At 42.6% G+C, this 26,195-nt stretch overlaps 1 protein-coding gene and 1 long non-coding RNA gene across 7 annotated transcripts in view; one reads left to right on the plus strand and one right to left on the minus strand.

The window, feature by feature from the left end:
• LOC137327221 (zinc finger X-chromosomal protein-like) overlaps positions 1-3,940 on the minus strand; it is a 47,266-nt gene extending 43,326 nt beyond the window's left edge. For all 5 annotated transcript variants that reach the window (XM_067992817.1, XM_067992815.1, XM_067992813.1 and 2 more), the window contains exon 1: positions 3,765-3,940. The gene's annotated coding sequence lies outside the window, so the exon portion shown is untranslated. The remainder of the gene's footprint in view (positions 1-3,764) is intronic.
• On the plus strand, positions 2,974-9,198 carry LOC137327223 (uncharacterized). Of its 2 annotated transcripts, none has more exons than XR_010964391.1 (2): positions 2,974-3,287; positions 7,285-9,198. It is a non-coding gene; the product is annotated as an uncharacterized lncRNA (long non-coding RNA). The 2 variants fall into 2 exon arrangements; XR_010964390.1 differs by lacking the exon at positions 2,974-3,287 and adding an exon at positions 3,294-3,767.
• The last annotated feature ends 16,997 nt before the right edge of the window (positions 9,199-26,195 follow it).

Below are 26,195 nucleotides of genomic sequence, written 5' to 3' on the forward strand. Positions count from 1 at the left end.
TTCCCCATTTAGCCTTTTAATTTCTTTTAATGTATAAAGAGAACATACACCAGAAAACAGCAACATCTTTGGTGTATTACATGAAGAAGGAGGACTTTAATAACTCATTCAGTCAGGGTTCATACTGGAAAAAATCTGCAATATCCTTCATTTACCTTTCAAAATACTTGGAATTACATAAATGATCAATTTAGGCCATCCACAGATAATTTTGCAATTAAATAAAACTACCATGTAGAAGCATATGATCAATAAATGATAATTGTGAGCACTGCTTACGTTTGCAAAATCTGATATTTTCACCCAAAAGATTCTGATCACATTTAGAGCCACTGTACTTGGTTCTGACATATATTTTATCCAAAGCTGAGAGTTAAAATACTAATGCACAGAACCAATGAGGGAAAATGAACTTTTCATCCATCATCTGGTAATTCCAGATCTGAGACAGACCAAATGGGTGGGAGGGTAATCATGTCTGAGTGGTTCTTAGTATCTTATTGTAGGTGTTAGTAGAGCACTGCGAACAGTGATCAACCTTCTCAGCCAGGCATCCAACTGATTCCATGCCTGTGGAATTTGGAGGAAAGAGCAGCAAGAGTGGGAGACACATGACAATTCACAGCAACAGTAAACCAATTAGTTGGTACTCCCACACTAAAGCATACATCATCCTTACCCTTGTCCTTGCCAAGATACACTGGCAACTTGTATCTCAAAGAATTAACTTTAAGATTCTTGTCCTAACCGTCACATCACTCCACAGCCTCACCTCACCCTATCTCCGTGATATGCTTCAGCCTCATTTCTCTGCTTGCACGCTCCAGTCCTCTATCACTAGTCTACGCATTGCCTCTTGCTTCCTCTGTTCCACAACTGGCATTCCCTCCTTCAGATGCCTTGTCCTCTGGAACTCCCGCTCTCAGCATTGCCACACCCCTCCCATTAAAAATCTTAAGACCCTCCTCTTCAACTGTACTTGTGCATCTCCTCACCCACTTTCCTTTATTCCCCACAACCTGTGTTCACTCGCTACACACTGCCCTGTAAAGTGCTCAGAGATATCTTTCTGTGTAATGAGCACTATAAGTTGTTACAATACAGAAGCCTCCCAGGAGCAAAAGCGCAAGGCTTTTGTACTAAGGCATCTACTATAAAAAGCCACCTATATCTTTCAGATTTTCATGTTTCTCCTGATCCTGTTGGCTCTCTTGCTCCAAATTTTGCTGCTGCCTGAGTGTCCAGTCCCCCCCACTGTTTTTTTTAAAAGTTTAAACCTCTTAAAAAGAGGGGGCAGTTAGGTACAATTGCCTTCCTTCACTGGTGACACTGGGGCAACCCATGTCATCCTGATAACTCAACCATCAAAACTAATCAAGTAATAATTTTATTATCAGTGTGAACTATGCACTCCAGTCCCTGCTGTGTCCACCGGTCGCAGAAAGCTTCAAGTGCACCAGCAGACACCGCGTGCTCTTTCTCCAGGGCCACCAGGGCGCAGAGAATACTGCGGAAGAAAGGTAGTCTTCTTGCTGGTGGATGGCTGGTTGCTCAGCTTTATCTTCTGTTCTGCTCCAGCTGTGGTCTTTATACCTCATCAGACAACGTAAGTTTGCTGTCTGTCTCTAAACGTGTGCTGTTTTTAAAATCTACAACTGCTGCTGTTGTGAGATTTCTTAAAACATAAATTTGAGTGGACCATTTAATAATGCATCATGGAAACTGGACCAACTCATCATTCTCTTGCTACAGAAATTTACGTTAAAAGAATTGCTGAATTTTGAGGACCCTGCCTCTCACTATAGAAATTACTTGACCAGTTAAACTTGAAGATAACTGCTAATTTCATAAGACGCTTAAAAAATTTGCATTTTAGTTTTTTAAAAAAAAGATATGTATACTTGCACAGGTCATAAAAAGAAAAAAAACTACTGAAAATGTAAGAGAACTTGCGCCATGGTGCAAATGATTTACAAGCATGGACAATGAACAGAAGAATTTTCTAATTTGTACAGAAATTTAGCAAAACCCAGTTTTTTCTTCATCTTTGGATATATTTTCTTAGAAATGAAACATAAAGCATTTTGTATCCACAATATACATAGGGAAGTGGAAGAATTGGGTGGTGCAGCTAGTTAGACATTGGCCTTTCACCTCTGGAACCTGGATTTAATTCCAGCCCAAAGACATACAGAAAAGATGCATAACATTAAATGGGATCTCTCTTCGCTGCATGAGTCATATACAAAATGAACTTGGCTAGTCTCAATCCAGTTCCTACAGAGTGTGAGGCACAAGACTAGGGCAAAGCAGAGGGAGGTATCTAGCATTGTTTGAGTGTTTGATGCTGAGATTGGGTGCTTGCTTCTACTGGAAAAGTTCCAACATCTTGAGCATGAAATTTCAAAAAAGTACAAGGCGCCATTAAAAATAACTACTAAATAATCTGTTTTTTGCATCAAATTGCTACGGGTTAAGAGAGCATTCTCACAAAGATTTCTTTTGCAGAAAAAAGGCCCGACCGTCAATTTTATCAAACCAAAACGATTGAAAGTATTAACAGATGGATAATGAGCTAGTTCCCCCGTCCCCAAACAAATTCTTGAAACGATAGGCGCCCGTTACCCTGAAAGAGTAAATCCATCAACAAATACGATAAAAGGTATTGAGCACTTATATCCCGGCTTCTTCCAAACAGAACTGGATTTCCGAAACATTTCAATCCAAATTTATGTTAAGAGCCATCCCTGCTTTTGCATTTATCGAGATCACCTGAAATAAGCTGTCACCAAAAGTACTCTTAACGTTAGATACGTGAAATCATTGGTTTTTTTAAAAAAAAACAATATTCGCTCCGCTGCATGGGGGCGGAGGTTTAAAAGCCGAGAGTGGGTAAAACGCAGTGAGGCGCAGTGTGAATCTATAATAAAAAGCAGTAATGTGCAGCGACTGGCATCCATTTACAAAGGAGAGGGCGCGAAAGCTGCTGCAGTGTCAGCCGGTGACGATAATGATGAAGAGAAATGGCGGCCAGTGCAGGAGTCTGAGAGAAGCCCGCACGGCGCCGTCTCTCGGGAGACGAGACACACAGCGAGGAGGGAAAAGGAAAAGACAAAAAAACACGACACGGGATATAACGGCGTGCATAGCAGCGGCTCATCTGTACAATTTTTTTTTAAAAAAAGAAAAAAAAATTCGATCACAACACAACGCGCGGGAATTTTTTTTTTCCGAAGTGACCCGCCCGCGAGCTCCTCTCCTCTCTGGGTCCGATGTGAAAAAAAAAGGTAACTTAGGAGCCAGTTGGGGGTTGGGACCGACTCCATGCTGCCCCTCAGTGAGAAAACCACTCACCGCCAAGATGGCGCCCGACGCCTTCCTCCAACCCTGCTCCCCAACCGACATTTTGTCTCCGCCATCGGCCGCACAATGTGCCTTTACGGCTGCTCCTTTTCACCAACATATCCCTCAAACAAAAGAAAATACGACCTGGACCTTCGATTTCGGTTATTTTTTAAAAAAAATTTTTTTAGTTGAACAAATCTATGCCGAGGCCTAAATCTCGCACGATGCGAAACCCCTGTGTAGGATTCTGGCCGCTTGAGGCCTAACTGCGGCCTCCTCGAGGCCTACCAACCGCCATTGATTCCAACGGCTGGACTCGGGCTGCAGCGCGAGCGCCCACGCGCCGCTTCCCACCGGAAAAACGGCCGCGCATTCGGAAAGGGACGTCGAGCGGGCCGGAGCGGCGCCTCTGCTCTTACCTGGTGAGTCAATCCGGCCGCCAATGGCTGAATTTTGGGACGTTTCGACTCCTTCCTGGCTTGTAAGGCTCAGCCTTTCCTGGCTGGGCCGAGCGCTGGCGGGTCGGGTCGGGCCTAGCCCTGCCAATCAGGCTTTGTTGTTTGATGGCTGCGGGGAGGAGGAGGAGGGGCTGACTCGACTCGGCTCCTCGCTCCCGCCGCTGCCGTAATACGTAACGTCAGAGCCTAACCCCTAGGAAAATGCGGAAGAAGCAAGCGCAGTCAGGCCAGAGATTGAAAAGCAGTAAAAACCCGTCGATATTTAACGTCCCTGTCAGCGGTGGTCGGTGAAACCGAGCCCGGGACGCTCCTCGGGATAAAACCCGCGGTTTCACGGACCGTCCTAGGGTTTTTTTGTTGTTGTCGGAATAATAAATACAAACGCGTTAATATGGCTACGACAGGAAGCAACTTGTCAGCCCCGAAGCAGAATCTAAAACATGGGTTATTGTTGAAACCGTCGCCCAAACGCTAAGCGAATGGATCGTTTTGTCTTTGATGCCTTTTTATAAAGATGAAGGAGGTTTAATATACGTGTGAAATCGAACCGACATCAAACTCCTCTCGAAAGCTCAAAAATAAGGCCAGTTCGGGGGGTGGTGGATAATGTGGGTTTGTCTATCATTAATGAAGTTGGTCGAGGCACTGGGTCATTTTGTATTTTTTAATGAATTACCGCTGCTGGGGAATTGGACAAAAGCTTCCTTCATCATTGTAACCCCACGCCCGCCATTTTCCCTTCAGTCCACCATTTTACCTAAGATCAATCTCGCAACATCACTCCTGTATGGCATGTATAGTTTTCTTGATGCGTAGGAGCTCGTAATTAAATTATTTTCTTGAAGGGACTTGCTTGTCCATATTTGATTTCCCCCCCCCCCCTTTGGGCAAAGAATAGTCTGGTGCAACCTGAGGCAGTGACTGGTGAGGGAGATGGAATCTGTGGCAAAATCTAATGGCCACTGCAGTCCGATAATACTTGATGTGGTCAAGCCAGATCTGTTGATGAATGGCTAAACTAGTTGTGCACCTGATACACTTAAGTTTGTCCCCCTTGGACTTGAGGGAGTGAAGGTGGAGGCCATACCAGAGAAATAACTGGGATGAGAGAGGGTGTAGCTAATTGGGGAAGAAGGCAGCAAAAGATGGAGCTGAGGGAGTGGTTGAGCAAAGCGGGTGCAGAAGTATCATGGCAAAAGGAGGGCCAACGGCTAGAGTGTTTGAAAATGACTTGGGAAGAGTTTTTTCAGGGGTGGACCCAGAAGGAAGTGGGGTTGGAAGGGGCGGTGTGAGTGGTGAGGAATATATGAATGTGGTCGGAGATGGCTTTGTTGGTCATCAAGACTATGGAGTAGAGAGGCCATGGGAGATGGCGAAGTTAAGGGGGTGGCTGTGAATATGGGTAGGACAGTTTATATAAAGGGAGAGGTTTAGGCAGGATAGAAAGTGGTGAATTCTAAGGAGAGCTGAGATGAAGATATCTGTGCAAGCATCCACTATAAGGTCTTAGATGACAAGGGCCTTGTTCTCGAGTGAACAGACATTCTGGAGGGAATTGCGGCGAAGGGCATCTGCCAGCAGATAGTTGATCTGGCAGAGTCCAAGGTGGCAGTGGTGGGTGGGTTGAGTGGGACAGGGACAAGGTTGGCAAGGTTAGCCCCAAGTGGGCATGCTAGGTGGGAAGATTCGCAAGAGAGGAGAATGGGGCAGTTGGAGTTGCTGCTCATGTGGAAGCAGTTATAGATGACTCTGGCCTTCTGGAGAATGTTATGACGTGATGGGTGACACGATTGCGTGACAGGAAGGGGAGGAAACTGGAGAGAAGGGGGAAAAAAAGGAAGGGAGAAACTATGTGCTCGGGACCAGGGCAACAACCAAAATGTGCGTACAAATAAACACTGGGATTTCAGGTTACATAGACGTGGCAGAGATTAGAAGTGACATATCCTGGTTATAGAACAAGGAGGAGACGATATGTTTTAACAGATTTGCGTTTCCTAAGGATTCAATTTCTTTATATAGTTATACAATGCCTATGGTATTATCGCTTAAGGTAGCAATGGCGAAGATGGGTAAAAAAATGTTGTCCCTTCACGGATAATTTTTGAAAAATTAGAAATCAAAAGGGAGCTGAAATTTGTTTGACAGAATTCATATATATTTGATTGGGCTAATCATGTCTGACTTTAATTCTGTCAGGATCTTTGTACAAGCTTTATTTTAAGTTAAATTGATGCAAGTTTTAATAAATCCACATGATACACTATACCACTGTTAAATGCACAAAGATATTGGAGAAAAAAGTAAAATGGAGTTTGGAGAATTACACAGTTAAAGGATTATGTCTGTGATTTTTGAGATCTAAATTGATTGTTTTCTTTTCAATTGGGCAAAGTTTCTTTTAAATTTACTTGAAATCTGCAAGCTGCAACAGGCTCTGCCCCTTTTAACAGACAGTGCTGCAGAGAAGTTAATCTCTGACAGGTAGCATGATTTTAATTTTTAGAAACAGAAATATAGGAGCAGGAGTAGGCCCTTTGAGCCTGCTCCGCCATTCAATATAATCATGGCTGATCCTCTTATCTCCATACCATATTCCCGCTCTCTCCCCATGCCCCTTGATGCCTTTTGTGTCTAGAAATCTATCTAGCTCCTTCTTAAATATATTCAGTGACTTCGCCTCCACAGCCTTCTGTGGCAGAGAATTCCACAGGTTCACCACCCTCTAAATGAAGAAATATCTCCTCATCTCAGTCCTAAATGACCTACCCTGTATCCTGAGACTGTGACCCCTCGTTCTGGAACCCCCCAGCCAGGGGAAACATCCTCCCTGATTCAGCCTGTCTAGCCCTGTCAGAATTTTATGTTTCAATGAGATCCCCTCTCATTCTTCTAAACTCAAGTGAATACAGGCCTAGTCGACCCAATCTCTCCTCATATGACAGTCTTGCCATCCCAGAAATCAGTCTGTTGAACCTTTGCTGCACTCCCTCCATGGCAAGTATATCCTTTCTTAGGTAAGGAGACCAAAACTGCACACAATACTCCAGGTGTGGTCTCACCAAGGCCCTGTATAATTGCAGTAAGACATCCTTGCTCCTGTACTCTCATCCTTTTGCAATGAAGGCCAACATACCATTTGCCTTCCTAACTGCTTGCTGCACCTGCATGTTTGCTTTCAGTGATTGGTGTACAAGGACACCCAGGTCCCTTTGTACATCAACATTCCCTAATCTATCACCATTTAAATAATACTCTTGCTTTCTGTTTTTCCTTCCGAAGTATCAGACTAGATTCACTAAATAACAACTTTTGCGGAGTTGCATTGCTGAATAAGATATCAGACATTGTAAAAATATAATTAAATAAATTTAGTGTCAGGACTTAATTTGAGCGGCCATATACAAGTTCATGCTATGGAGTTAACCCATTGAAGGGCTCCATAAGAGCCACAATGGATTTTCTGTTTTTTTTGTAACAGGTGACCATGTTTTCAGGACTGTCAGTGGCGGATTGAAGAGAGTGTTTCTTTGACATGGAAGTAGCTCCACAGAGTTACGGAGCCGCCTTTGCTGGAAAATTGTTGTTGCATAAAGGAGATCAAGTAGTGTTAACCGTTTGAAATCAGTTCTGTGGAAGAATATTATCAAATGTCACACCATGGTGACAAGCTGGACTAAGATTTCGCCTCAGGCTCGGCTTTAACCCGTTCAAGGTCCTATCTCATCTTCCAAGACAGAGTGCTCGAGGGGGAAAGGACACGGGAATTACCTACTGCAAGCTCTCCCGTTTGCTGTAAAACCACCAAGCTTGGGCATCATTTGTTTCTGAAATTGAAGTTAAGATATATTGATACGAGTTGCTGTGCAAGCACTCGAAGGGTAAAAAAAATACCTGAAGGGTTTAATAGGGGATAATCAATTTTTAATTTTTTTTTGTGTCCATTCTGGGTGGTTCCTGTACAGTGCTGTGTATAAAGTAGGAATGTATTTTTAGGGGGAATAAAATTAACGTGGGTATGTCCTGTCAGACCAACAATACCAGCCCAGTGTGAACCTAATCCTAATATCGAGGGGGAGCAGACTGTTGTGTTAAAGCTAACTAACATCCCACCTCTTGCACCCGGAATTGGTACGATATTGAAAAGATAAAATGGACTCAGGCACAATATAACGGAATATTTCGAGGGGAAAATAGGTTCAAGGAGAGTTTAAGCAAAATAAACAAATGTATTGCTACAATGGACCAAACTTTCAATATTCCTCCAGGGCTCGTGAATGAGATGGCAAGATTGTACGATGGGACATGTAAATTGGACGAGACGAAGTGACTGAGTGTACAAGGTAGAAACAGAAAAATTACACCACCAAATGGGGTCTAACGTCATTGCTCTGGGTGAATTTCAGGAACCTGAGCAGAAGGGATTAGAGAAAGGATGTGTGAGCACCCATGAATAACACAAATCACCAAAATATATCAATGTACAATCTAGTGAAAGTCATGAAAGTGTAGTTGAGAATAGTTAATTGATAGATTTCTCTTGGAGATGGCTGTGTCCTTGCCTATACTGATCAATGAGAAAAATGCATTTGATAGTTTGGCCACCACCCTAGACATCAGGACAATGTAGGGGGAGATAAGCCAAGACCTCCAGATACCTCCCACCCTGATCTTTTGATAAGATAACCTGAAAGCACAGGAATGGCTTACATTTGATGCCACGTGGCATGATGTTGGGTTACTGCTGTCTGTGCAATTGTGATGTGTTGCCTGTGAGGCAATTAATATGTGGAATGCATGAAGAAGATGCACTGAAGAATGGTTCTCAGACATGCTCAGTCACATTGACAACACCACTACGTAAAATGGTTGATGTAGCTCAGGAGAGTGAAAACATATACTGTATTGCTACTCATTTAAACTTTTTAATCAAGGCATTGACACATGCTCCATAGAGAAACCAACTTTATAATGAAACAATCCGGATCGGGTTGACCGGTACGTATCAGAGGGATGGAAATTCAAGTAGTGAAAGACAGTTCAATCAAGGTGAAACTTAACAAAGTTGGGGAGTTGTACCCATTAAAACTAAAGTTATTGATAGGGGGCATGGGAAGGGATTAGGTAATGTTATGGAGCATGCGAGTTGTCACGTACCAGTTATGAAAAGGGGGTATAAAAATGGGTTTCAGGAGAAATACCTCACAATTCATTATGGTTTGATCAAACTGGAAAACTTTAAGCTCGAAACTGTAACCTGTATTGGATTCTCCGGTGAACTCTCGTAATTTTGCTGTAAGTGTTGCTGTTAAGTGTATGTTTAGTTATTGTCAATAAAGTTATTACTGTATGCTTGATACTCTGTGAACGTCAACAATAAATGCTGTGAACCCTATTATTTTGAGGAGTAACTTTTTTATTCATTCATGGGTTGTGGGCGTTGCTGGCAAGGCCAGCATTTATTGGTGGTGGTGGGCCGGCTTCTTGAACTGCTGCAGTCCGTGTGGTGAAGGTTCTCCCACAGTGCCGTTAGGTAGGGAGTTCCAGGATTTTGACCCAGTGACAATGAAGGAACAGTGATATATTTCCAAGTGAGCATGGTGTGTGACTAAGAAGCCATGGCGATTTGCTGCATTGCATCGTGTCGATAGTACACACTGCAGCCACAGTGCGCCGGTGGTGGAGGGAGTGAATAAGGTGGTGGATATGGTACCAATCAAGCGGGTTGCTTTGTCCTGGATGGTGTCGAGCTTCTTGAGCATTGTTGGAGCTGCACTCATCCAGGCAAGTGGACAGTATTCCATCACTCTCCTGACTGGTGCCTTGTAGATGGTGGAAAGGCTTTGGGGAGTCAGGAAGTGAGTCACTTGCCGCAGAATACCCAGCCTCAGACCTGCTCTTGTAGCCACAGTATTTATGTGGCTGGTCCAGTTTAGTTTCTGGTTAATGGTGACCTCCTCCAGGATGTTGATGGTGGGGGATTCGGCAATGGTAATGCCGTTGAATGTCATGGGGAGGTGGTTAGACTCTTGTTGGAGATGGTCATTGCCTGGCACTTGTCTGGCGCGAATGTTACTTGCAACTTACCAGCCCAAGCCTGGATGTTGTCCCGGTCTTGCATGCGGGTACGGACTGCTTCATTATCTGAGGGGTTGCGAATCTGTTCCAAATCTATCCCATTTAGCAAGTTGGTAGTGCCACACAACACGTTTGATGGTGTGCAATCATCAGCGAATATCCCCAATTTTGACCTTATGGTGGAGGGGAGGTCATTGATGAAGCAGTTGAAGGTGATTGGGCCTAGGATACTGCCCTGAGGAACTCCTGCAGCAATGTCCTGGGGCTGAGATAATTGGCCTACAACAACCACTGCCATGTTCCCTTGTGCTAGGTATGACTCCAGCCACTGGAGAGTTTTCCCCCTGATTCCCATTGACTTCAATTTTACTAGGGCTCCTTGATACCACACTTGGTCAAATGCTGCCTTGATGTCAAGGTCAGTCATTCTCCCCTCACCTCACCTCTGGAATTCAGCTCTTTTGTCCAGGTTTGGATAAAGGCAGTAATGAGGTCCGGAGCCGAGTGGACCTGGCGGAACCCAAACTGAGCAGCGGTGAGCAGGTTATTGGTGAGTAAGTGCCGCTTGATAGCAATGTCGACGACACCTTCCATCACTTTGCTGATGATCGAGCGTAGACTGATGGGGCATTAATTGGCCAGATTGGATTTGTCCTTTTTGCGGACAGGACGTACCTGGGCAATTTTCCACTTTGTTGGGTAGATGCCGGCATTGTAGCTGTACTGGAACAGCTTGGCTAGAGGCGCAGCTAGTTCTGGAGCACAAGTCTTCAGCACTACAGCTGGGATGTTGTCGGGGCCCATAGCCTTTGCTGTATCCAGTGCACTCAGCCGTTTCTTGATATCACGTGGAGTGAATTAAATTGGCTGAAGACTGGCTTCTATGATGGTGGGGATCTCGGGAGGCGGCCGGGATGGATCATCCGCTTCAGCCTTGTCTTTTGCATTTGTGCTCGGCTCTGCCATCTTTGAAGATGGGGATGTTCACAGAGCCTCCTCCTCCCGTTAATTGTTTATTGTCCACCACCACTCATGATTGGATATGGCAGGACTGCAGAGTTTTGATCTGACCCATTGGTTGTGGGATCGCTTAGCTCTGTCTGTAGCATACTGCTTCCGCTGTTAAGCATACAAGTAGTCCTGGGATGTAGTTTCACCAGGTTGGCACCTCATTTTTAGGTATGCCTGGTGCTGCTCCTGGCATGCTCTTCTACACTCATTGAACCAGGGTTGATCCCGGGTTTGTTGGTAATGGTAGAGTGAGGGACATGCCGGGCCATGAGGTTACAGATTGTGGTGGAATACAATTTTGTTGCTGCTGTTGGCCCATAGCGCCTCATGGATGCCCAATTTTGAGCTGCTAGATCTGTTCCAAATCTATCCCATTTAGCAAGTTGGTAGTGCCACACAACACGTTGGATGGTGTCCTCAGTGTGAAGACGGGACTTCATCTCCACAAGGACTGTGCGGTGATCACTTCTTCCAATTCTGTCATGGACAGATGCATCTGCGACAGGTAGATTGGTGAGGACGAGGTCAAGTAGGTTTTTCCCTCGTGTTGGTTCTCTCGCCACCTGCCGCAGGCCCAGTCTGGCAGCTACGTCCTTCATGGCTCTGCCAGCTCGATCAGTAGTGGTGCTACTGAGCCACTCTTGGTGATGGACATTGAAGTCCCCCACCCAGTGTACATTTTGTGCCCTTACTACCCTTAGTACTTCCTCCAAGTGGTGCTCAACATGGAGGAGGACTGATTCATCAGCTGAGGGAGGGTGGTAGGTGGTAATCAGCAGGAGGTTTCCTTGCCCATGTTTAACCTGATGCCATGAGATTTCATGGGGTCCGGGGTCAATGTTGAGAACTCCTAGGGCCACTCCCTCCTGACTGTATACCACTGTGCCACTACCTCTGGTGGGTCTGTTCTGCTGGTGGGACAGGACATACCCAGGGATGGTGATGGAGGAGTCTGGGATGTTGGCTGAAAGGTATGGTTCTGTGAGTATGACTATGTCAGGCTGTTGCTTGACTAGCCTGTGGGACAGCTCTCCCAATTTTGGCACAAGTCCCCAGATGTTAGTGAGGAGGGCTTTGCAGGGTCAACTGGGCTTGGTTTGCCTTTGTTGTGTCCAGTGCTTAGTGGTCCGATGCCGGGTGGTCCGCCCGTTTTTATTCTTTTTATGACTTTTTGTAGCGGGATTGTACAACTGAGAGGCTTGCTAGGCCATTTCAGAGGGCAGTTAAAAATCAACCACATTGCTGTGGATCTGGAGTCACATATAGGCCAGACTGGGCAAGGATGGCAGGTTTCCTTCCCTAAAGGACATTAGTGAACCAGATGGGTTTTTACTACAATCCGGTAGTTTTATGGTCACCATTACTGATTCTAGCTTACTATAAGGAAGAACACCCATCCTCCCTAACAGGGTAGAAAAAAATAGCATTTTAGAGAAACAACTGAATGAAAGCCTTTATTCTCACGTGTTCATGGGAAAAACATTTCTCCTTTTCATCAATTTGAACAAAAAGTGTTTTCTGAGCTAAAACATTTTTAAAAGATCCTTTATACCATGGTGAGTTATGCAGTATGTAGCTGAGCCATCCAGATTGGGACAACATCAGGTTTGATCTCTAGTTTGTGTTAACTGATCTTTGCCTGATTGCCATTCAGTGACCCTTGCTGTGGATGTTAGGTGAGCAATAGTTGAGAGGGTAGGCATGAACTGTCCAATCCCCAGCTAGAGTGGGGTCAGAGGTCAAGTCTTTGGATCCATGTCTGGCTGGGACATGTTTTTACTTGGAAAAAATCTAATGATGAGAACTCCCTTAACTTTAGAGGCAATTAGTTTCAGAGAACTAGTCAAATAAATCGATTTAGCCCACTACAGTAACAGTGTGGCATACTTTGTTACTTTCTGTATTATGAGTGTTATGAAACAGATTCAAATTCACTGTAAATATTCTATTTTTTCCCATAAGGAAAATAAATCAGCTTGTTGGTTTACAATTGGCCTCATCTCACTGCAGTGTTCATCAGTCTGCCTTGTAGAAGATAGGAGAAATGCACATAGGGGCATATGCAAGCTTATGGTATCCATTTCCAATGAGGTTTTTTTAATTGTTATGACCCCCTATGACTAGATATTGGGCAGTAAAGGTAAACTCCTGATCGTAAAGAACACGAGGTCTGCTAGCAGGAGAGAATAGATGCCGAACCCAAGAGACTAGTAGTCTCCAAATTTGTAACAATACATGAGAACATTAAACATCCAGTGGAGCAGAATGTTCCTTATATTTAAACTAGAACATTGTTCCAGTTCATTTTCCCTGACATGAATTAATAATATTTACCATACACATTGTAGATCCACCATCTATTTGTACATTATGTATCTGCCTCAGTGCCATTAGTCTATTCATCCCAAGCCACGGTTCTTCTCAAAGAATGTAGCTGTTTTAAGGACAAAGAATCATAGAATCTTACAGCACAGAAGGAGCCTGTCGTGCCTGTACCGGCTCTTTGAAAGAGCTGTCCAATTTAGTCCTCCGCCCCAGCTTTTTCCCAATAACCCTGCAAATTAGTCCTCTTCAAGTACATGTCCAATTGCCTTTTGAAAGTTCCTATGGAATCTGCTTCCACCACCCTTTCAGGTTTGTATGATCCAGATCTTAACAACTTTCTGTGTGAAAACATTTCTCATTTCCCCTCTAATTCTTTTGCCAATTATTTTAAATCTATGACCTCTGGTTAACTTACCAGAAGAAATGGTTTCTCCCTACTTGCTCTATCAAAACCCCTCATAATTTTGAATACCTCTATTAGGTCTCCCCTTAACCTTCTCTGCTCTAAGGAGAACAATCCCAGCTTCTCCAGTCTCTCCACATAACTGAAGTCCCTCATCCCTGGTATCACCCTGGTAAACCTCCTCTGTACCCTCTCTGAGGCCTTGATATCCTTTGTAAAATTGGTGTCTAGAATTGTGCACAATACTTCAGCTGAGGCCCAACCAGTGATGTGTAAAGGTTTAGCATAACCACCATGTTTTTGTATTCAATATCCCGATTCACAAAGCCAAGTGTCTATACCACTTTCTTATCCGCCTTATCAACTTGCCCTGCTACCTTCAAAGATTTGTGACTATGCACCCCCAGATCCCTCTGCTCTTGCACCCTCCTCAAAATAGTACCGTTTAGATTGTATGTCTCTCCAAATTGTTCCTCCCAAAGTGCATCACTTCACAGTTATCCACATTAAATTGCATCTGCCATGTGTCTGCCCCTTTCACCAGTCTATCGATGTCCTCCTGAAGTCTGCTGCTATCCTCATTATTTACTGCGTTGCCAAATTTTGTATCATCAGCTAACTTCAAAATTGTACTTCCTTTACCCAAGTTCAGTTCATTTATACATAACAAGAAAAGCAATGAAAAGATTGGTTACGATTATGCCAACATAATCAAAATAGTAGCAAAATAGCTTTCCAACATTCACTGTCTGAGCTCACATCTAAAGATTGGCCATTTGGGTGAAATATTGGAGGGTGATTCATGCCTGTCGCACTTGAAGAAGAACAACACTGGGTTTTGGTATCCTGACAACAATATGCCGAGAAACCAGACAAATCCATATCTCCCAGCATGGGCTGAGGAGTTAGTGGTGCCTGGAGAGGTTCGTCAGATGGTCCTTACACTAACCAGTTTGGATTAAATTTAAGTTTTAGTTCAATCCTAATTAGGATACCTACAAACTATGGAGTGAAGGAATTAACCCTTGCCGTGTCATCAAGGAAGACATCAGACAACTGGTCATGCACTACAAGACTCTATTGATTACAAAATAACAATTTAAGGTTAAAGTTGGGTACACAAACAATAGATATGAATAGATGTAATCAGAGTTATCTGGCTCTGAATCACAAATCATTAATGGACAGTTACTTAACAAAATGAATGGCCAAAGTTACGTAGGCAATTCAGAGTATCACTATAAATCGTCATTAGTGGACACTGAGTATTAATTATAGCAGTGATTAGAGTCTGAGATTATTAGGGATAAACCCCTAGATATCTGACAAGTTAATAGCTTTGCTAGCCAGTTTATTGGATAGATTATCATTTAGATACTGGTGATTAGCAATGTTTCAAAGCTTACACAACCTCATGTTTATGAACAATGTGGTTGAGTTGGTCTCCTTCCTTCCCTGTTCCACTTGGAACTTCAGTTCCAGCTGGACCCACCTTACGCATGATGGACGATATCTGAACTGGCTTCACTCTCACCTTTCTCTGATCTCGGACACTTTTCTCTGCTGGCAACTGGCTAGTACAGCCTCACAAGGTATCTCAGTATTTTACTCCCTGTACATGCTGCACCTGTAAAGGCACCTTTCTGCATCTAGTTGGTAAAGGTTTTTACGGAACAAAGAACGTAAGTCAACTAACAAGAGAAATTGCTACTTCTACAAAAACAATGAGAGACAGCTTGCTGTTTCTAGAAAAGAATCCTACAGGCTGCCCACTACTGCTACTACTGACTACTGATCGTCCACCACTGGAAGGGCATAAGAGCCCTCTATTTGATATCTTAATTTCAAAGGGAAGTGTCCCAACACACACTTAATCCATCAGGGTGACAACTATGCCAGAAGGTTCAACCCCCCCCCCCCACTTCTGCCAATAAAATCTGATAAATGTGGAGTCCTGTGACTGTCATTGAATCACTGGGGCATGGCTTTCTCCCCAGCAAGACAGACTTCGGTCTACAATTTTTACAACCCTTTCCCTATCAATTTTGCATTTCTCAAAAGATTTTTCACACAAATGGGGAGAAGTAACATGCTTATATTCCATTAGGAGTTGCACTTGAGGCTTGTGTCTGGGATGATGGGGTCTCTTACTAGTAAGAAATGTCTGTAGTATAAACATTTTTTTCATTATTTAAGACCTTTTATGGCTTTAATTGCTTTATGGCCTTTCGCTTAGAAGATTTCTATGTCCAAATGATTTGGGAACTTCCATGGCCAAAAGCCTAGGTGATGGTTTGAATTAGCTTCACCTGTGTTAGCTAAAAGCCTTTTCCCAGCATTCAGTTCAACAGCTGAACTCCATTTTTCATGGTCAGCTTTCAAGCTAAACTCCATTTTAGACACATTTTAGGACACTTCCCCAACAAATCTCAAAAGTACCCTTCGGGCAATTTACGGGCACGGTTCCTACAGACTCACACTCTGACATGAGTCGCTGCCTTCAAGAGAGAAGTAGAGAATATTCTGGGGACTGGATCAGGGTACTTTCACTCCATTAGTCTGGAATCCCTGTCCCATTTTAATCCGTTTCAAATGAAATCATCCAGATTCCTATGCTGCCAATGTTCAAGATGAGGCCTGTGGGCAAAATCTGACTTGTGAGTTCCTTAAACCTAGCCCACAATTTTTTCCTTCTGTTTGTTTGTTGAGTAGTTCTACCTCGATGGACCTTAAGGATTCGAAAAACAGCTCCCTGATTGCTGTTCCTTCATTGGTCTCAATGCACCATTTTTGCACCAATCAAGAAGTAGCTTCCAGGCCCAGGAAATGTAAAGAAATTAAAGACCATGCACTTTGCAGGGTAGCAGAAAGAGTAGATGGTGGCAGGCCAGGCCAGGTTAGGCTGCAGAATGGGAAATAGGGGAGCAGACTGGTTCAGGAACAGCAAAAAGCAATGTTTTTTTTTAGGGAGAGTCTAGATTTCTACTGCATAACAGGACTTGGATTTTTTTTTACATGCGGGGTTGGATTTTTAGAATGGGGGGGGGGCTTCAATTTTTAAAGTGGGGTATTTGGATTTTGTATATGGGTGCTGAGATGTTTAACGAGAGGTTTTGATTTTTAGTCCTATGTGGTGGTCCACTCAATGGTTGTACCATGTAAATCCAGACGCTTATCCTTGCTAATAATTAGATAATTAAATTTAATTGATGAGCTGTTGCTTCAGTGGAAGGTAATGGGTCTGTTTACTCAGGACAGAATAATACATTCAGCATTCAGGAGAACATTTGAACAGCTCTTAACTGAATGGATGTGACAATCCACGAGTTGAAGTATTAATATGCTTCCCAAAACAGATCCAGGTCTGAAATAAAAAAAGTTTCTATGGCAGCACCTCAGCATTTTGTACTAATCTAAAAGAACCATACAGAATGTTAGCTGCAAATCTTCAGATAGTATTTTTACCTATGGAAATCTCTACCAGTGTCATTATCTGGAATTGTAACATCAATCATATAAAGTCTTTAACGTGACAAAATGTCATAAGGCACTTCTTCCATGACAATGTCTGATTGGCAGTTGGACAGCACAGTGTCAATTGTGGAATCAAGTATGATAGCGGAGAATTAAAGCTTGGGATTGTCAGCATTCATATGGAAGCATGCTCCCGTGCTTACAATGATGCTGAGAGGTAACATTTAGATGAGGAATAGGAGAGGGCAAAAGATGGACCTTTGGGGCACTTGAGAGGAGATCATGTGGATACAGGAGGAGAAGCCACTGTAGAAGATGTCTTGACTATATGGGAACAAGTAGGAATGGAACCATTTGAGGGCATTGCCAGAGGATTGGCAGTGGAAGATAAAAGCTGCAGAGAGATTAAGGAAAATGAGGAGGAATAATGCACCTGAGTCAAAGTCATGTAGAATGTTGATAACTGGTACATGGAAGTTCAAATGTAGCCTTAATAATGACTTGCTAAACCAGTCTTGGGTATTTATATGGGAAATTTAAAACTTTTCTTTTGGTACCCCAGTACAATTTTTCCAAGTCTTTCTGAGCTCCCAGCAACAAATTTGTGACATAGTTAGTTGTCTCTGGATGGCCCCCTGTTGTTACACCATAAGTATTATAAAAAGAAACAAGGTTTTCAAGGTAATTGGGCTGATTTTAACCCCCGTGCCTGGCGGGAACAGCGTGGGCGGAGGGGGGTAAGATGGTGGTGGGTTTGCACGCATTTCCGTCCAATACCATTTTTACTTACATCGCACCATTATAACTGCAGGCATGACTATAGCCTGCAGGGTATCCAGCCCCACCCCACCCCCCCCAGCAAAAGCAGATGGTAGCAAGGATCCAGGCCCAGGTAAGTTCCTAAAAAATGTTGTTTTGAAGGTTCCTTGTGGGCCAGGCAGATTAGCGGTGCTCCTTCTGTCCCCACAAGAGTACTTTGGGCCTCCCCTGCCCTGGGTTTCGCCACCTCCCTGATCGCGAACTGGTGGTCCCCCCCCCCAATTCATGGGAACATAGGAACAGGAGTAGGCCATTCAGCCCCTCATGCCTGCTCCGCCATTTGATAAGATCATGGCTGATCTGTGATCTAACTCCATATACCTGCCCTTGGCCCATATCCCTTAATACCCTTGGTTGCCAAAAAGCTATCTATCTCAGATTTAAATTTAGCAATTGAGCTAGTATCAATTGCCGTTTGTGGAAGAGAGTTCTAAACTTCTACAACCCTTTGTGTGTAGAAATGTTTTCTAATCTCGCTCCTGAAAGGTCTGGTTCTAATTTTTAGACTGTGCCCCCTACTCCTAAAATCCCCAACCAGCGGAAATAGTTTCTCTCTATCCACCTGATCTGTTCCCCTTAATATCTTATAAACTTCGATCAGATCACCCCTTAACCTTCGAAACTCCAGAGAATACAACCCCAATTTGTGTAATCTCTCCTCGTAACTTAACCCTTGAAGTCCGGGTATCATTCTAGTAAACCTACGCTGCACTCCCTCCAAGGCCAATATGTCCTTCCGAAGGTGCGGTGCCCAGAACTGCTCACAGTACTCCAGGTGCGGTCTAACCAGGGTTTTGTATAGCTGCAGCATAACTTCTGCCCCCTTGTACGCTAGTCCTCTAGATATAAAGGCCAGCATTCCATTAGCCTTCTTGATTATTTTCTGCACCTGTTCATGACACTTCAATGATCTATGTACCTGAACCCCTAAGTTCCTTTGGACATCCACTGTTTTTAACTTTTTACCATTTAGAAAGTACCCTGTTCTATCCTTTTTTGATCCAAAGTGGATGACCTCACATTTGTCTACATTGAATTCCATTTGCCACAGTTTTGCCCATTCACCTAATCTATCAATATCGCTTTGTAATTTTATGTTTTCATCTACACTGCTTACATGCTACCAATCTTTGTGTCATCGGCAAACTTAGATATGAGACTTTCTATGCCTTCATCTAAGTCGTTAATAAATATTGTGAATAATTGAGGCCCCAAGACAGATCCCTGCGGGACTCCACTAGTCATATCCTGCCAATGTGAGTACCTTCCCATTATCCCTACTCTCTGTCACCTTTCGCTCAGCCAACTTCCTAACCAAGTCCGTACTTTTCCCTCGATTCCATGGGCTTCTATTTTAGCTAACAGTCTCTTATGTGGGACTTTATCAAATGCCTTCTGGAAGCCCATATAAATAACATCCATTGACATTCCCCTGACCACTACTTTAGTCACCTCTCCAAAAAATTCAATCAGGTTTGTCAGGCACGACCTACCTTTCACAAATCCATGCTGGCTCTCTCTGATTAACTGAAAATTCTCGAGGTGTTCAGTCACCCTATCCTTAATTATAGGCTCCAGCATTTTCCCCACAACAGATGTTAGGCTAACTGGTCTATAATTCCCCGGTTTCCCTTTCTCTCCTTTCTTAAAAAGCGGAGTGATATGTGCAATTTTCCAATCTAGAGGGACAGTTCCTGAATCTAGAGAACTTTGAAAGATTATAGTTAGGGCATCCGCAATGTGCTCACCTACTTCCTTTAAAACCCTGGGATGGAAACCATCTGGTCCTGGGGATTTGTCACTCTTTAGTGCTAGTATTTTCTTCATTACTGTTGCTTTACTTATGTTAATTTTATTGAGTCCCTGTCCCCAATTCAATATTAGTTTTCTTGGGATTTCCGGCATGCTATCCTCCTCATACTTATCTTTCTGGCAACCGTTTCTGTGGGTCTCCATAGGTGACCTAACCCACCACCAATTTTAACTCCCACCCACTGGCGATGGCGGAGTCCCACATGTTTGGGTCGGGAGTCAGAGGAGGGATATGCAAATGCACCCGGGAGTTAAATTTTTTCGGGGCTCACACTCCAGGGGGCCGGACAATTCATCACCTGGAAAAAAACCTCTGATTTTACCTAGACTTGGTGTAGTACTTAAAGCAACAGATATTAAAATAATATTTGACACAAAACATCTTCCTCTTTTACCCTGCTTCCCCCAGACATGGAACAAATTGGAGCTAATCTCGGGCCTCAAACAATGCAGCTCTGAATGTGCTACTGAGCATATAAGCACTGAGCTGACCGATGCTTCTCTGTTTTTGTGGAGAAGTATCTGAAACTTGTTTGGCACTTTTCCCACACAATATGGTTGAGATCATAAACTTGGTAGTATTGGAAATTTTGGGCATAAATCTACAGCCCCCCAGTTATATTATTGGTGCTCCAATATACTGCATTACTGTGCCACTACAGCACAACTGTTTTGAATGAGGTGCTGTGTGAAGATGAGATACTTTGCCAGAGGCAAGTCACTTTGCATCAGTCACACGCATCCTTTAACAGAATAGCATTAGTAGATAGTGGACAGAAAAGTTGTTGGCTACAATTTAATGCCAAGAATGGTGCTGACACAGGGGAAAAATAAGCCAAACTTAACTGGCCAGAATTTGCTGAAAAAATAATGGCGTTCGAACAACGCTTGTCACTATTAATGTGCAAAATGGCCAGCAACTTGTGGCGAGGAAGAGATAACCTGCGAATTGCGAATTGCCACAAAAGTTGCTGGATGACTTGCGCCGCTCCGCCGTTAGCTTCATGCGAATGGCATCTCGCACTTAACCTTCCCGTGAGTTTCATGAAGTTGCTGCACTTGCACATTAATTGTCCATTGAACTGCCCACAGAAAGTTAAGTCTAGTAGTTAATAGAGCAAGTACCCTTTTAACGACATGATAATTGTTAATAAAAAAGGCAAACCAAGCACTGGGATTCATTTCTAAAGAGATAGAATTGAAAAGCAGAGAAGTTATGTTAAACTTGTATAGAACCTTGGTTAGACTACACTTGGATAACTGTGCACAGTTCTGGTCTCCATATTATGAAAAGGAAATAGAGGCATTGGAGAAGGTGCAAATAAGATTCACAAGGACAATACCAGAACTGAGAGGATATACTTATCAGGAATGACTAAACAGGCTGCGGCTCTTTTCTTTAGAAAAGAAAAGGCCTAAAGGAGATCTAATAGAGGTCTTTAAGATAATGAAAGGGTTTGATAGGGTAGATGTAGAGAAAATCTTTCCACATGTGGGTGAGTCCAAAACTAGAGGTCATCAATATAAGATAGTCACTAGTAAATCCAATAAGGAATTCAGGAGAAACTTCTTTACCCAAAGAGTGGTAAGAATATGGAACACGCTACCACAAGTAATAGTTGAGGCAAATAGCATAGATACATTTAAGGGGAAGTTAGATAATCACACGAGGGAGAAAGGAATAGCATGATATGCTGATAGGGTTAAATGAAGTAGGGAAGGAGGAGGCTCGTGTGGAGCATAAACGCTGGCATAGACTAGTTGTGCCAAATGGCCTGTTTCTGCACTGTAGACTCGATGTAACTCGATGACTGCCAATCAATCTCTCTGGTCCAGAAAGTGAACAATTAAAAGTGTGGAGACTCATTCCTTCATGTAATGAATTGTTGTTGGAGATTTTTAAAATGTCAAATTTAAAATTTTAATTTTTTCTTACTTTTCCTTTCTGTCTTTTTTGTTTCTTAATCTAATCTTTCTTTCCCTCTCTTTATTTCTTTTTCTGTACCTGATTTGACATTGAATTCACCCATTCTAATTCACCCTCATTCTCAGTCCTTCCTCTGTTTATTCTTCAATTCTTTAATCTCATTGGTTAATGAGATTAGTCCCATTGTTCGCCAAGGTCCCAGATGCCCCATTACCCTCACTGCCCCGTCATCAGCTCGCACTTCCAGGGCAAACATTTTTTAAGCTGAAGGATGCAGGAAAAAGTCTAACTAACCGGGCACTCCATGAAATGCCCTGGTCCAGCAAATTCTGGCCCAACATCTTTGTTTAAAAATGAAAAAAAATGTAATTTTTTATTGCAGAAGTATTTTCTTTTTATTTTACTTTTAATAGAATAACATTGTGATAAAAATAGGAATGATTGTATTGCCATAGTAGGGTATATTTTAATCAGATCTGTTTAGTCTGTGCAGATATTGGAAAATTAATTAGATGAAAAGGTTGATTAAGATGAGGGATTTTAAGCTAAGCTATCACTTACAGCTTAAAATGTAAAGTGAATTTATGTATAGTTCGTGATACAGTGTAGAGCACATGTAATTATGGGTTGACACAGCTGAGAAAGAAATCAGCTGTCTAGGCTACAGGTGCACCTTAAAATTTAAAGCCCATGTCATTATCTATACGTTAAAGATTCATAGGTCAGGATTTTGCAATGTTATCTTTAAGTAATCTGGGTAACTGTGTCATTGTTCATTTTTAATGGATATTATTGAAGTTTGATGGGAAGCTGAATAGTAAATTAAACAGCTGCTCGTTGAACTGAGCAGAATCAGAGAGATTATTTTAAGAGCTCAGAGGTCATGAAAAAACAATTTCTTTTCAGAAGAAAACTTTGAAGAAACTTTAAAAAATTGCTGAAGAAAAACTATTTTAACAGTGATTTTTAATGCAAGATATATGCAATATATAATGCAAGATATATTGCATATATCTTGCATTTATATAGCACCTTTATAACAATATTGCCTTGTAATTATGGTAATTTTCCAATTCATGAAGTTCTATGCATCACTTAATTTGTAAATAAATATTGCATTCATTTTAGCTGATTCAGTCTGGTCCTGAGTGTGGTGTTTCTTCCTATCTGAATAGACGGAAGATAGTGAGAATTCTACATAAATTCCACTACACAATTTACTGCAATTGGATTGTAAAATATGGACTTCCTGTTTGTGAAAGACAAGCTTTGCTTATGGGAAATGCAGTACAAGAGTTGAAATAGAAAATTGTTTTAAAAGCAGAGGTCCACTTACATTACAGGGCCAAGGTGGCCAAAAGATTGTAGTGATGGGTTGCTAATCCATTGTGCAAGAGGCAAGGGTTAAAATCCCAGACCTGTCAACAGCGCAGTGCTCAATGTCTGCACTGTGGCATTGCATTCATTTGAATAAAATCTATGAGCACTTAATTCACCAGATAGCATTCAAATATTCAAGTCCCGCCCTACTATACCCTATTTCTAGCAGAAAAACACATTGGCCCTAAATTTGCTATCAAAATAACGGTGAGGCTAATAGCACTTGCCGTTATTTATGCGCCAATGCTGCTGTAACTTCAGGCGAGGGCAGATGCGCAATCAAACACGGAAATCGAATCGTTGCTGTCAGAGATGTGCCACTCCACCATTACCTTATTGAAAAAGGCATCTCACTGCCTAGCTCCCCATTCAAATGCATTGAGCAGCATGAAATTCCTGCACAGTAGATATGAAGTAAACTTGCCACAGAAAGCTAAGTCAAGTCATTTCAAGTCTGAGTACTCTTTTAACGACATGATAAGTGTTAATTACTGCCAGTCAGCCTCTCTGGCACTGAAAATTAACTATTGCAAGTGTGGAGTCTCATTCCTTCAGGTTTTAATTGTTGGAGACTTTCTTTTTTAAAAAACTTTTTGTGTCCTTTTTCTCTTTCAATCCAATCTTTCTTTCCATCTCTTTATTTCTCTTTCTGTATCTGATTTGACATTGAATTCATCCATTCTAACTTACACTACCTTCTCAGTCCTTGTGCTGTTAATTTCACAATACTTTAATCTGATTGGTTAAGGCGATGCATAGTTGCTTGCCCTGTACATTCAGATCCCAGATGCCCTGTAGAGGGCGCCGTGCAATTTCCATCTCCCACTTCCAGCAACTTGCAGTGCAAAATATCATGGAGATTAAACGGGCAGTCTAACTGACGACGGGCGCTATTCATTGCCCTGCCACAACAAATTTTGGGCCAATAAATAATTTCTGATTATTACAACAACTTGCATTGTGAAGCGTCTTCAATGTAGTAAAATGTCCCAAGGCCTTCACAAGAGTGATTTTCAAACAAAATTTGACACATAAGGAGATATTAGGACAGGTGACTAAAAGCTTGGTCAAAGTGGTAGGTTTAAGGAGTGTCTTAAAGAAGTGAGATGTAGCAAGGCGGAGAGGTTTAGGAAGGAATTCTAGAGCTTAGGGCCTAGGAAGCTGAAAGCATAGCCGCCAACGGTGGAGCGATTAAAATCGGGGATGTGCAAGAGGCAAGAATTGGAGGAGCGCAGAGATCTCTGAGGGTTATAGGGCTGGAGGAGGTTACAGAGATAGGGAGGACCGAGGCCATGGAGAGATTTGAAAACAAGGATGATAATTTTTAAATCAAGGCGGTCCCGGACCAGGAGCCAATGTAGGTCAGGAAGCATGGGGTGATAGGTGAACAGGACTTGGTGCGAGTTAGTATACGGGCAGGAGAGTTTTGGATGAGGCTCAAGTTTATGGAGGGTGGAAGATGGAAGACAGCCAGGAGACCATTGGAATAGTCAAGTCTTGAGGTAACAAAGGCATGGTTGTGGATTTCAACAACAGATGAGCTGAGGCAGGGCCGGAGACGGGTGATGTTATGGAGGTGGAAGTAGGCGGTCTTGGTGATGGAGCAGATATGTGGTCAGAAACTCATCTCGGTCAAATAGGACACCAAGGTTGTGAACGGTCTGGTTCGGTCTCTGACAGTGGCCAGGGAGAGGGATATTACCATATTTTTGTAGTAAGCTTGTGACACTAACATTCTATTTCTGTAATTATGTTGGTATGTGATAAAGCAATTCTTCCTTTTCCTTAGCTCCTGAAGCCTCGAATGGTACTGCTGGAGTTGCCAAACTCATCCCAGGTGTATTAGGCAGATTTAAGCAGATGTTCTAGGTGAGCCTAATCTGTACCTAATGGACTAGTGTCACATAATTACAGCAGAGCTACAGTCATTTGACCACAAATACAGAAGTGGTCCTACTCATAATGGAAACTTAAAAAAAATTAAATCACAGCTTTATACATATATTAGATCATTATTTTGAAAATCCATCTGTAACTACGATTACATACAACCAAAGTAATGTAAGACAGAAACAAACATTACTGAGCTCCCCTAGAAGTCAATGGCCCGGAATTTGCTGGAGCAGGGCATCTCACGGCGGGCCCTGCTCCAGCAAATTCCGTTAGACTTGTCCCTGCACCCTTCAGTTCAAATTTTTTTTGCCCTGTAAGTTGCTGGAAGCATGAGCTGATTATAGTGTGGCCAGGGCAATGGAGGATCTGGGACCTTGGTGAACAATGGGACTGAGGAGGGTGAATTAGAGTGGGTGAATTCAATTCAAATCAAGTACAGAAAGAGAAATAAAGAGTGGAAAAGAAAGATTGGATTAAGAAAGAGAGAAAAAAAGAGACAGAAAGGAAAAGTAAGAAAAAAAATTGACATTTTTAAAATCTCCAACAACAATTCACAACCTACACTTATAACTGTTCACTTTCTGGGCAAGAGGGGTTGATTGGCAGTCATTAACAATTATCACATTGTTAAAAGGGTACTTACGCTATTATTAGACTTAACTTTCTGTGTCGAGTTTAATGGGCAATCAATGTGCAAATGCAGCAACTTCCTGAAAATAATGGGGAGGTTAAGGGCAAAATGTCATTTTTGCAAAGCTAATGGCGGAGCACCGCAAATCGGCCAGCAACTTGTGGCGATTCGCAATACACTGGATATCTCTTCCTTGCCCTAATTAGCTGGCCAATTTGCACATTAATAACAGCATGTGTTGTTCACATGCTGTTAATTTTTCAGCAAATTCTGGGCCATTGTCTCTGAATATTCCAGATCAGATTCCTACCTTTTATCTGTGGTCCGTGCTGAGTAAGAAAGCTACTACTGAGGAGTGAGTTGGTTATGATAGATTGGGGAGCTTCATTTAACAGCATGATGGTGGATAGGCAATGGCTAACATTTAAGGAACGAATGCATGAATTATATATTCTTTTCTGGTGCAAAAGCACAAAAGGAAAAGCGGCCCAACCGTGGCTAACAAAAGAAATTAATGTAAGGACTTGCACAACACTAGGTTATAGTCCAACAGTTTTATTTTAAATCACAAGCTTTCGGAGCTTACCTCCTTCGTCAGGTGAGTGAAGGGTTCTAAAAACGCATAGCATATATAGTCAG

This window comes from Heptranchias perlo, chromosome 11 (assembly GCF_035084215.1).
Source record: "Heptranchias perlo isolate sHepPer1 chromosome 11, sHepPer1.hap1, whole genome shotgun sequence".
Classification (NCBI taxonomy): domain Eukaryota; kingdom Metazoa; phylum Chordata; class Chondrichthyes; order Hexanchiformes; family Hexanchidae; genus Heptranchias; species Heptranchias perlo.